This window comes from Dendrobates tinctorius, unplaced genomic scaffold (genome assembly GCF_039654945.1).
Source record: "Dendrobates tinctorius isolate UK_male_01 unplaced genomic scaffold, ASM3965494v1 ptg000068l, whole genome shotgun sequence".
In the NCBI taxonomy this organism is placed as follows: Eukaryota; Metazoa; Chordata; class Amphibia; order Anura; family Dendrobatidae; genus Dendrobates; species Dendrobates tinctorius.
The window spans coordinates 1,870,906-1,883,477 of NW_027361736.1; the positions used below are offsets into that span (position 1 = coordinate 1,870,906).

The 12,572-nt window shown below is 49.2% G+C and overlaps 1 protein-coding gene across 1 annotated transcript in view; it reads left to right on the forward strand.

The window, feature by feature from the left end:
• Positions 1-12,572, forward strand: part of CHUK (component of inhibitor of nuclear factor kappa B kinase complex) — a 236,950-nt gene that overhangs the window by 164,525 nt on the left and 59,853 nt on the right. The window lies entirely within an intron of this gene.

Here is a 12,572-nt window from a genome sequence, read left to right on the forward strand (position 1 = left end):
GGCTATTATCCAAACACTCAAGCTAAAGGAGGATGAGATCCTTCCTCCCTCCCGAACCTTTCCAAATCAATAAGAGTTCGAGACTAACTTGAGCAAACAATGGGAACATCCAGAAAAGCATTCTTCAGGACAAAATCATGTAGACGTGCACCTCACAAAGTGGGCTGAGTCCCCTAAGGTGGATCCGGCTATTTTCTCGCCTGTCTTCCAAGACAGTTCAATCGCTACCAGATGGTGCGTCACTGAAGGATTCGACAGACAGTCAAATCGAATCACTGTCCAAATTTATTTTTTGAGGCCACTGGCGTCTTCTCTCTGTCCCAACTTCGCCTCAACTTGGGTGGCGAGAGCCATCTCAGCCTGGGCAAAGATACTTTGTAAGGGTATCTTAGCGTCAGCTCCTAAGATGCGCTAGCTGATTTAGCAGACAAAATTGATCATGCCGCCAAATACATTCTAGCTGCCTCAATGATTCAGCCGGGTGTTCCGCAAGAGCAAACAGTAACATCGTGGCCATACGCCGCATCCTTTGGTTGAAAATATGGAATGCGGACACCATCTCTAAGAAGTCCTTTTCTAACGGGAAGGCTCACTGGCCGTTTAGGTTCTCTCGACCTTTCCATTCTTCGGAAAGTTCCTCACAGCAGGACCGTCCTTCTACCACCAGAGAGAGGAGGAGACCATCATTCAAACACTCGCCCAACTGGAGACTAAAGAGCAGGACCCCCAAGCCCTCAGGTTCCTGCTCCAGAAGGGAGTGTCGGGTCACCCCCACCTGGAGGTCTTTCCAGGGTGGGAGGCAGACGTCTTTCCTTCAGGGAAGTGGCTGTCAGTATTCAACGGCGCCTGGGTAAGGGAAATCATCATTTTCGGTTACAAGATAAAATTTCTTCACTCCCAGTGAGACACTTCTTTCTGTCTCGCCTACCAAAACAGCCATCTCAGACACCAGTTTTCCTCCGGGTTGTCTCTTCCCTCCTATCCAATTCAGGAGGCGTATCTCCACTTCCCTATTTGTGTACAGTACCAAATGTTCCTTCGATTTGCAATCCAGGAGGATCACTACCAATTCACAGCTCCTTCCTTCGGCCTCAGGGTCCTCACCAAGGTCATGGCAGCTATTATAGCCATCCTTTGCCTCAGGGGGATTCTAATATTTCCTTACCTGGACGATCTGTTAATCAAAGGCCGTCCTGCCGAGAATGCGTTCAGAATCTGCAGATTACTCTGAGCACTCTGACCCGCCTCGGCTGGATAATCATCAGGGAGATGTCCACTCTGTACCCAACTCAGTGACTAGTTTTCCCTGGGCATGAAGTTCCACATGAATCTGACCCGGGTGTTCGTTACCAGGGACAAGTTTTCCGCTCTCTCGAAAGTAGTTCGATCTTTGAAACGTCCAATTCTCATTCCCCTTCGGTCCTGCATGAGGATCCTAGGGTAGATAATAGCCGCCACGGTAGCCGTCCCCTTTGCCCAGTTCAACACCCGTCCTCTTCTCCTGTCCCTACTCTCTGCCTGGGACGTGTCTTCAGTCTCTCTGGACCAACCCATACTCCAGCCTCTCAGGGTGAGGCCGTGGGGGACCTTGCCTTCTTCAGTCCTACACGGGAGATTCTTTCTCCCTCCTCAGTGGCAGGTCATTAGCACCGACGCCAGTCTTTTCTCCTTCGCCTCATTGGGGGACACAGGACTGTGGGTGTATGCTACTGCCGCCAGGAGGCTAACACTAAGTGAATGAAAAAAAGATTAGCTCCTCCTCTGCCGTATACACCCTCGCCCCGATTGCAGGCGAAAACCAGTTCATGCTTAGTGTCCATTGGAGGCACATGTCTGTTTTTTTTTCCCAGACTTTCTTCATTTTTTTTTTTTTTTTTTTTCCTTCCATGAAGATGAGACAGGGGCGACGGGTCCAATCTCCCCAAATCAACAATGGGCGAGCACGTGCGAGTGTCGCCTCCACGTATCCTCTCCCGCAACTTGGGACAGATGCCAGACTCAGCCCTGACCACCCCAAGGTATTGAAACCCTAGGCTGTACAGAGGCCTAGAAATAGTCCGTGCGGCCCCCACTGCATCACGAAAGACAGACTGTGGTTATCGAAGGTGGCGGACGGTCCCTCTCCTCATCCCCTATAGGAAAGATGGAGCTAGCGTGCCTGCACCGTCCTTTTATGCAGCCCCTCCTCCCCTCTAACCTGAGCTGGAGCTGAAGCGTCATGAGGGATCACGGAGGAGGGTGGCCTGGGAGGGCTCCTGTAGCCCCATTTCCCTGGGGCCAGAGCGGTGCAGCCTCCGCTGCAAGAGGGCATCGTCGAGCGCTTCCGGGTGTCTGGCAGAGACGGATCCTAGGTGCAACGCATCCCCGGCCTTGGCCTCTGTGTCTGGTGGGCCTGCCTGCCCCCCGTCGCGGGCGGACATCAAAAGTCCAGCCCCCGGCTTCAGACGTGGCTAGGCCGTGGTCGGAAGTCCCGCCCCCTTGCGACGCGTCACTTCCGGCGGGCCCACCCCCTATGGCTCAGGCGGACGCCAAAAAATTTAGCCCCCGGCTTCGGGCCGATGCTAGGCCGCGGGCGGAAGTACCGCCCCAGGACTCCTTCTTCCGGCGGCCGCAGCTGAGGCTCGCATTCTGAATTGGGAGCAGCGCTCTGCACTTCCAGGACAGTGAGGGGGCACAGGACTGGGATGGTGCTACCCCCAAACCCCCGATTGTCTATAGGCCCGGTCCTTTTTTCCAGAGGCCACTCAAGGCGAAAGTGGGGCATGCATACTCCACCCCTACAGTCTGCAGCGCTATAGCCTGGCAGATACAGCATGTCCTCAAAAGCTAAGATGCACACGTTTCTATACGCTGCATGCATCTCATGTCGGTCCTCTTTTCCGCAGGCGCAGATCAAGCTATTATGCGAAGCCTGCGATTCCGAGCGCGCCCAGGAGCCCTCCCCTGTGACCGAGCCGATAGTACCAAGTCCCCCAGAATGGGCTCTATCTCTGTCGCAGTCTATGGCATCACTAGAGCAATAGAGTCCCTTCGAGCCCCAGATAGGGGCAGGGACAGTGGCTCGCCTGTCTTAGAGGGGTTCTCCACTTCACAGGAGCCTCCGGCCTGCAGGGGCTGCTCTCACTCCAGGCAGACGCGGGGGAGACGAACCCACACAGCGTCTCCCGGTCCATCCGGTGCCTCGGCATCCATGAGCTCTGCCTCTCACTCGCCTTCACCAGTAGTCGATAATGTGCAAAGCTCAGATTACGACTCGGATGAGCCGCTTGATATAGATACTCCAGGGTACCAGGAAACAGTTGACAGCCTCACTGAGGCAGTCAGCCAGCCTCTTGGGATTGAACATGATTCCACCTTGTCCTCAGGTCACAAGGTGTCATTTAAGCGAGTCAAGCGGCCTCAGAGTATTTGGCTCTCACCCAGAGTTTGAGGACATAGTGCAACTACACAGGGATTAGCCAGACAAGCGTTTCTCAGGCCAGAAGGCGCTCGTGGCAAAGATACCCGTTCGCCCCTGATCTCTGTAAAAAATGGGCAGAATCCCCAATGGTAGATCCACCCATGTCATGCTTGGCCTATAAAACCCTGTTATCCATACCTAGTGGTTCCTCTATCAAAGATCCCACTGACCGCCTCATAGAGAGCTTGGCTCGCTCAGTATTTGAGGCATCAGGTTCAGCACTCTCCCTCGTTCGCGGCAACTTGGGTAGCCAAGGCCATGGTTTCTTGGTCAGAATCATTGAACAGAGCCTTGCAGGGTATGGACCTACCAGCAGAGGTATCAGAGATCGCAAATCAGATCACTTTGGACGGAGACTACTTAATCAGTGCATCTTTGGATGCGGCCAACTGCACGACACTCGCTGCCGCAAATGCAATCTCCATTAGGAGGGCTCTATGGTTGAGGAGATGGCGGGCAGACTCAACCTCCAAGAAATCCTTGACTTCTTTGCCTTATCAGAGCGGCCGCCTATTCGGGGAGAAGTTAGATCAGCTCATCTGACTCCATAGGGGCCAAGAGCAATTTTCTCCCTCAGCAAAGGGTCAAACAGCCGTTTCGTCACCAGCTTCAGGCACGTTTCCGGTCCTTTCGCAACTCCGGGTGGGCTGCAGCGACCGCTTCAGGTCGTCCCAGCCAGGACAGGGATCGTCAAGTCTCATATAGAGCTAACCCTTTGGGGAGAATGCGTACCCACCAGCCCAGGTCAAGGGGACCTAGGTCCCAGAGATCTTCAGCCAAATGACTCGAGGCACGTTCGAGGCGACACCTGCAAGGTAGGCGGTCGCCTACTTTTATTTCGCCTCGTCTGACTCACCGTTACACACAACACATGGGTAAGAGAGCTGGTGTCCTCGAGGTACAAGGTAGAATTTGTCAAGTACCCCCAAGACGGTTTTTTCTTTCCCGTCCTCCCAAAGTAGATGCCCGGGCAAGGGCTTTACTACAGGCCATCAAATTGCTCCAGCACAGCGGAGTCATTGTTCCCGTACCGGAGAACGAGAAATTTCAGGGTTTCTACTCTAACCTGTTCACAGTCCCCAAAAAGGACGGAACTGTCAGGCCTATTCTGGACCTGAAGCTCTTGAGCAGATTTATCAGGATCAGACATTTCCAAATGGAGTCTCTCCGTTGAGTCATACCTGCCATGGAGCGGGGAGAATATTTGGCCTCTATCGACATCCAAGACGCCTACCTACACATCCCCATTTTCCCTCCTTATCAAAGACTTCTACGCTTCGCCATCAACGGCCTACATTTCCAGTTCGCAGCACTGCCCTTCGGGCTAGCCACCGCCCCCAGTGTGTTCACAAAGGTCATGGCGGTCGTCATGGCCATCCTGCACTCCCAGGGCATAGTCATCTTACCTTACTTAGACGACCTCTTGGTCAAGGGCCTTTCATTTCGGGCATGCGAGGAGAGTGTCAACATCATGCTAGATACTCTTTCCCGCTTAGGGTGGTTGGTCAACCTGAAGAAATCATCCCCTGTTGCTTCTCAGAGGATTTCCTTTTTAGGGATGATCTTCAACACTTCTCGAGAGTTGGTAATTCTCCCTCAGGACAAGGCCCTAGCTCTCCGGCAAGGAGTCCAGACACTTCGCCAACCAGTCCCTGATACCATCCATTTCTGCATGAGGATCCTAGGAAGAATGGTGGCAGCAATGGAAGCGATTCAGTTTGCCCAGCTCCATCTTCAGCCCCTGCAGCACGCCCTCTTGTCATCCTGGGACAAGAACCCATTCACTCTCAATCGCCGGTGCCAGTTGTCCGCGCAGGTCAGGCAGGCACTCTGGTGGTGGACAATCAGTTCCTCCCTTCTCCAGGGGAAACCTTTTCCCCCAGACCATTGGCTGGTGGTCACAACCGATGCCAGCCTCCTCGGCTGGGAAGCGGTTTCTCGCCATCACACGACCCAGGGACGGTGGTCGCAGCAGGAGGCACGCCTCCCAATCAAATTGTTAGAGATACGAGCGATCCGGCTGGCTCTGCAACATTTTCATAATCTTCTAGCAGGCCGCCCCGTCCGGATTCAATCTGACAATGCCACTGCTGTGGCTTACATAAACATCAGGGGGGCACCCGCAGCAGGGCAGCCATGCACGAGGTGGGGGACATCCTTCACTGGGCCGAGAGAAACCACTTGGTGATATCGGCAGTCCACATCCCGGGCGTAGAGAACTGGGCAGCAGACTTCCTCAGCAGGCAAGCTCTTGCATCTGGGGAATGGTCACTACAACCCGAGGTCTTCCGGCAAATTTGCCAACATTGGGGAACACGCCGGATGTGGACCTGATGGCCTCCAGGGTGAATGCCAAGGTGCCCGCATTTGTCGCTCAGTCCCAGGACCCGCAGGCAATCGCCGTGGATGCGTTGGTTCTGCCATGGAACCAGTTTCGCCTCCCATACCTATTTCCCCCGCTACCACTACTTCTGAGGGTCATCAAGAAGATCAAGGCAGAAGGGGTTCCAGTGATTCTGCTTGCCCCAGATTGGCCTCGTCGGGCATGGTACACAGACCTGGTGCAGCTACTCGCCGACGTTCCTTGGCGGCTGCGATAGCGCCCAGACCTACTTTCCCAGGGCCCGATCTACCACCCGAACTCAGGGGCCCTGTGTTTGACGGCTTGGCCGTTGAATCTTGGATTCTGACCCAGGCTGGGTTCGGACGCAAGATTGTTGCTACAATGGGTAGCGCTCGGATGCCCACCTCAGCACATATTTACCACCACACCTGGAAGGTTTTCTTCACATGGTGTTGGGACCACGGTTGTTCTCCACTGAGACTCTCCATTCCCATCATCTTGACCTTTCACCAGTCTGGCCTAGACTCAGGTGTAGCCCCAAGTTCCCTCAGGAGACAGATATCGTCCTTATCCATCCTGTTCCAGGGAAGAGTCTTGAGGAGATCATTTGCATATTCCCAGTGCCTTCTGGGATAAGTGAAGAGTCTCCGCGAGCTCAACGATCACTGGGTTTTGGCCGTTGCAGCTGAAAAGAGGAAATCGGAAAACCAGGGCAAGAGTCTTGAGGAGATCATTTGCATATTCCCAGTGCCTTCTGGGATAAGTGAAGAGTCTCCGCGAGCTCAACGATCACTGGGTTTTGGCCGTTGCAGCTGAAAAGAGGAAATTTGGCTGATCTTTCATCGTTTTTAAGAAATCTCAAGATGGAAGAGACCAGGAGCCATTTGGTGAGCTGCATTTCTTGTTACATGTTCACAGATTTACCAGTGGAAAAGCCAAACTTCACATGCCACAAATGCAAGCTTGTGACCCTGTTGGAGGAAAAGTTGCAAAATCTCGAAGAGAGGTTAGCTACATTGAAGATCATTAAGGAAGGTGAAGAGTTCTTGGACAGAGCAGAATTATCTCTTCATGTTACAGAAAGAGAAGAAATTCGAAGTGCACCTGAAGAAACAGAGGAATGGAGACATGTGACCCAGAGAAGCAGGAGGATCAGGAGGCACCCATACTGCTCAGAAACCAGTACCAGGCTCTCACGCAGGAAAACGATGAAGAAATACATCAGGATAAGACTTTGCCAACAAACAGCAACTTTGTACGCCTTCAGAGTCCTCCTGGATGGAGAAAGAAAAATGTTGTGAAGAAGAAACGGAGAGTGGTGGTCATGGGGGATTCCCTGTTGAGAGGAATAGAGGCCGCTATCTGCAGACCGGATATAACTTCAAGAGAAATGTGCTGTCTTCCAGGTGCAAAAATTAAAGATGTGTCTGACAGGATATCAGGACTCTTCAGACCTACAGATGACTACCCATTCCTGCTACTACATGTGGGGACAAATGACACCGCAAGAAACGACCTGGAAACCATCTGCAGAGACTTTGAAGACTTAGGCAAGAAAGTGAAAGAACTGGGAGCGCAGGTGGTCTTCTCTTCCATCCTCCCAGTGGATGGCCATGGAACAAGGCGGTGGAATAAGATTCTGCAGGTGAACAAATGGCTACGTCGATGGTGCCGTCAGCAACGATTTGGATTTCTGGATCATGGAGTGAACTACTTATACGATGGACTACTTGCTAGAGATGGGGTGCACCTTACGAAGACTGGAAAGCAGGTATTTGGAAGTCGCCTTGCTACACTTGTAAGGAGAGCTTTAAACTAGAACATCGTGGGAAGGGAAGCAAAAGACCAGAAAAAGCCATACACCTAACAAATGCTATTGAGAACTTTGCTATTAGAAGTGGAAAGGAAGAACAAAGACGAAATAATCTAATTAATAAAAATATTGGAGAAAGAGAAACCAATCACAAACGAAAATGTTTCTATACTAATGCACAAAGCATGGGCAACAAACAAGGAGAATTGGAACTACTAAAGCAGGAAAAGAAATATGATGTCATTGGAATCACTGAAACTTGGTGGGACAATACACATGATTGGAATACAAGACTAGAAGGATACAACTTATTTGCAAGAAACAGACTTGATAAACGAGGAGGGGGTGTCGCATTGTATGTTAGAAACGCGTATATCTGCACAGAGATTGAAGCTTCAGAGACTGGGAGTTCTGTGGAAACTGTTTGGGTAAGAATACAAGGACAGAACAATGGAAAGGACACCATTGTAGGCATTTACTACAGGCCGCCTGTGCAAGCTGAAGATATGGATGAACTCTTTATGCATCAAATGGCCAAGTTCTCCAAAAAATATGACATAGTTGTCATGGGAGATTTCAACTATCCAGACATTTGTTGGGAATCTCTCTCAGGCAAAACTAACAGGTCAAGGAAATGCTTATCCTCTCTTGCTGACAACTTTATCTTCCAAAAGGTAAGGGAGAAAACAAGGGGAACTGCTACCTTGGATCTAATTCTTATAAACAGGGAGGAAATGGTTGAGGAGGTAAAAGTGGCTGGGACCCTAGGAGGTAGCGACCATGCTATTTTAGAATTTTGGATAACTAGAGGCGGAAGACCTGTGAAGACTCAGACGTCAAGGTTAGATTTCAGAAAGGCAGATTTTAAGGGATTCAGAAAGAGAATTGGAGGGATCCAATGGCTGGATATCCTTAAAGACAAAAATGTCCAGGAAGGATGGGAAATCTTGAAAAATGAAATTCTCAAAGCACAGTTGTTAACAATTCCGAAAAGAGGGAAGAATAGGAAGCATTTAAGGAAACCAGGATGGATGACCACAGAACTTAAGCACATGCTAAAAAGGAAGAAAAAAATGTTTATAAAATGGAAAGAGGGAGGCATATCAAAAGAATATAATGTTGTCTGCAGAACCTGCAGGGCACAAATCAGATTACCTAAAGCTGAAAATGAATTGAGGCTTGCAAGAGATGTCAAAAGCAATAATAACGGATTTTGGGGATATGTCAAAAGTAAAAGAAAAGTCAAAGATGCTATAGGATTTTTACAGGATGAAAATGATGAAATGGTAAGACAGGATGTTGAGAAGGCTGAACTTTTAAATTCCAATTTTGCATCTGTTTTCTCTCAGAAAGGAAATGTAACATCAACTGTTCTTCACTGTCCTATTAAGGGAATAGAAGAATCCAGGATATCTATAAACAGAAAGATAGTGAGGAAACACTTAGCTAACCTAAATGAATTCAAGTCTCCAGGTCCAGATGAATTACACCCCAGAGTACTGAAGGAGATAGCATAAGAAATTTTTGAACCCCTCTCCATAATCTTTGAAAATTCTTGGAGAACAGGAGAAGTGCCAGAAGACTGGAGAAGAGCAAATGTTATTCCTATCTTCAAAAAGGGGAAGAAGGTGGACCCAGGCAACTATAGGCCGGTGAGTCTGACTTCTATACCAGGAAAGATCTTTGAACAAATTATTAAACAACATGTATGTCAATACCTGGATAAGAATGAAGTGATTAAGCAGAGTCAGCATGGGTTTGTAACTAATAAGTCATGTCAGACTAATTTAATTTCCTTCTATGACGGTATTACTGATTGGGTGGATCAAGGAAATGCTGTAGATATAGTATATCTTGACTTCAGCAAAGCATTTGACAAAGTATCTCATACAATCCTTATTGAAAAAATGACTAAGTATGGAATGGACAAGGCAACTGTTAGGTGGATTCATAACTGGCTTAGTGATCGGACCCAAAGAGTGGTCGTAAATGGCTGCACATCCAGTTGGAAGAATGTCTTAAGTGGGGTACCACAGGGCTCTGTCCTGGGCCCTGTATTGTTCAGCATCTTTATCAACGATTTAGATGAAGGAATTGAGGGTAAACTGATTAAATTTGCTGATGACACAAAGCTAGGAGGGATAGCTAATACTAGAGAAGAGAGAGAGAGGATTCAAAAAGATTTAAATAAACTGGAGAAGTGGGCAGCAACTAACAGAATGGTTTTTAACAGGGAGAAATGCAAAGTACTACATCTGGGCAATAAAAATGAAAAAAGCATATATAGAATGGGAGGAATAGGGCTAAGTGACAGCACATGTGAAAAAGACTTGGGTATACTAATAGATCACAGACTGAATGAGTCAACAGTGTGATGCAGCAGCAAAAAAGGCAAATGCAATTCTAGGATGTATTAACAGAATCATACAGTCTAGATCACGTGAAGTCATTATTTCCCTCTACTCCTCTTTGGTCAGACCTCATCTGGAATATTGTGTCCAGTTTTGGGCACCACATTTTAAAAAAGACATCAACAAACTGGAGCAAGTTCAGAAAAGAGCGACCAGAATGGTGACCGGTCTGCAAACCCTGTCTTATGAGGAAAGGTTGCAGGATTTGGGAATGTTTAATTTGCAAAAGAGAAGACTGAGAGGAGACTTAATAGCGGTCTACAAATATCTAAAGGGCTGTCACATTGTAGAAGGATCAACTTTATTCTCATTTGCACAAGGAAAGACTAGAAGCAATGGGATGAAACTGAATGGGAGGAGACACAAATTAGTTATTAGAAAAAACTTTTTGACAGAGTGATCAATGAGTGGAACAGGCTGCCACGAGAAGTGGTGAGTTCTCCTTCAATGGAAGTCTTCAAACAGAGGCTGGACAGACATCCGACTGGGATGATTTAGCGAATCCTGCTTTGAGCAGGGGGTTGGACCAGATGGCCCAGGAGGTCCCTTCCGATTCTATGATTCTATGTTCCAGCGCAGGATAGCTACCAATCTGCAGGTAAAGACCATCATACAGGGGGTCTCCCACTTGATACCTCCCTATAGGGCGCCCCTGGATGCCTGGGACCTTAACCTGATCCTAAGCGTTCTGCAGGAAGCTCCATTTGAACCGCTACATAATGTCTTCGTCACACCTTTCCTGGAAGGTAGTGTTCCTCGTAGCTATAACCTCAATCAGGCGGGTCTCGGAGCTGGCAGCTTTATCATGTCGAGCCCCGTTTCTGATTTTCCTCAAGGATAAGGTGGTTCTCAGACCAGCTCCTCCTTTTCTGCCGAAGGTAGTTTCCTCGTTTCACATTAATGAGGATATTGTCTTGCCCTCTTTTTGTCCAGCGTCGGTACACCGTGTGCAAAAGGATCTTCATACGTTGGACCTGGTGAGAGCTCTCAGGAGGTACGTGTCACGGACGGCACCCTTTCGTCAGTCAGACACACTGTTCGTGCTCCCTGAGGGTCGCAGGAAGGGACTTCCTGCCTCAAGATCGACCATAGTCAGGTGGATTCGTTTGACTATTCAGGAGTCTCACCGCATCAGAGGCGCATTGGTTTCCAGCAGGGATCAGAGCACACTCTACTCGGGCGGTGGGCGCCTCTTGGGCTCTTCGGCACCAGGCATCGGTGGAACAGGTTTGTAAGGCGGCAACCTGGTCCAGCCTGCACACCTTCGCCAAGCACTACAATATCCATACTCAGGCTTCAGCGGACGCGAGCCTGGGTAGAAGGATTCTCCAAGCAGCGGTGGAGCACCTTTAGACAGGAGGTGCGTGTAGCTTGGATCGGTGCCATTCCAGTCTATCTTTCTAGAACAAGTCTCTCTGTAGCAATTCGACTTCCTGCTTCTCATCTCAGAAGGTCGCCGGAAGGAGCTCCCAGCTTCCAATTCCGATATCGCTCGTTGGATTTGTTCTGTGATACTGGAAGCATAACGTGCTCAGGACAAATGGCCCCCTGCAGGAGTGAGAGCCCACTCCACCCGAGCTGTAGGGGCTTCTTGGGCTGTAAGTCACCAAGCTTCGACTTTACAGATTTACATGGCCGTGACCTGGTCGTCCTTGCGAGGTTCTACAGGGTTCATGCCCAGGCCTCGTTCGATGCAAGTGTAAGTAGAAAGGTACCGCAGGCGTCGGTATCCACCGACCGACCTGAGTCCTTTTTTCACGTTGCCTAAGATAATTTTCCCACCCTTGGGACTGCTTTGGGACATCCCATGGTAACCTGTGTCCCCCCCAATGAAGCGATAAAGAAAGAAGGTTTTTTGGTATTCACCGTAAAATCTTTCTTGGAGCCTTCATTGGGGGACACAGCACCCTCCCTGTTTAAGTTGTACTATGTGGGGCCTACGAGCCTCTTATTGGTACATAATTTGTGAGTTCATATTACTTCTGCTTTTTTCACCAACTGAGGTACTTGGTGCCTGTTGGTGGGTGTATACTGCAGAGGGAGGAGCTACATTTCTTATTTTGCATAATGTCAGCCTCCTAGCAGCAGCAGCATACACCCATGGTAACCTGTGCCCCCCAATGAAGACTCCAAGAAAGAGATTTTACGGTGAGTACCAAAAATCCTTTTATGTTTTGTTTTTTTTTCCCCTTGCCGACGAGTCTTGGCTATTGCGTGTAAGTGACTCGCCATACATGCACAGAAGTTCAATGCAGACACTGCCCATAGGAGGGCGGACAGGGTTTGCGTAACCACATGCCTGCATAGCACATGCATGTGTTTACAGTGCCGAACAGGTCAGTGTAATGCTGATGGGTGGTGGGTGCCAATGTAATGTAGTGAGGAGTCAGTGCTTTTTTCTAGGCACCGCACGCCCCGTAGCCAGGAAGAAATCATTAGCATATAACATTATAAATGAATTTCTCAAGATATACACAGCAGCTATGAAGCATACAGGTAAGACTGGTTTAACCATTCTATTATCTGTATGCCCATAGTAATAGA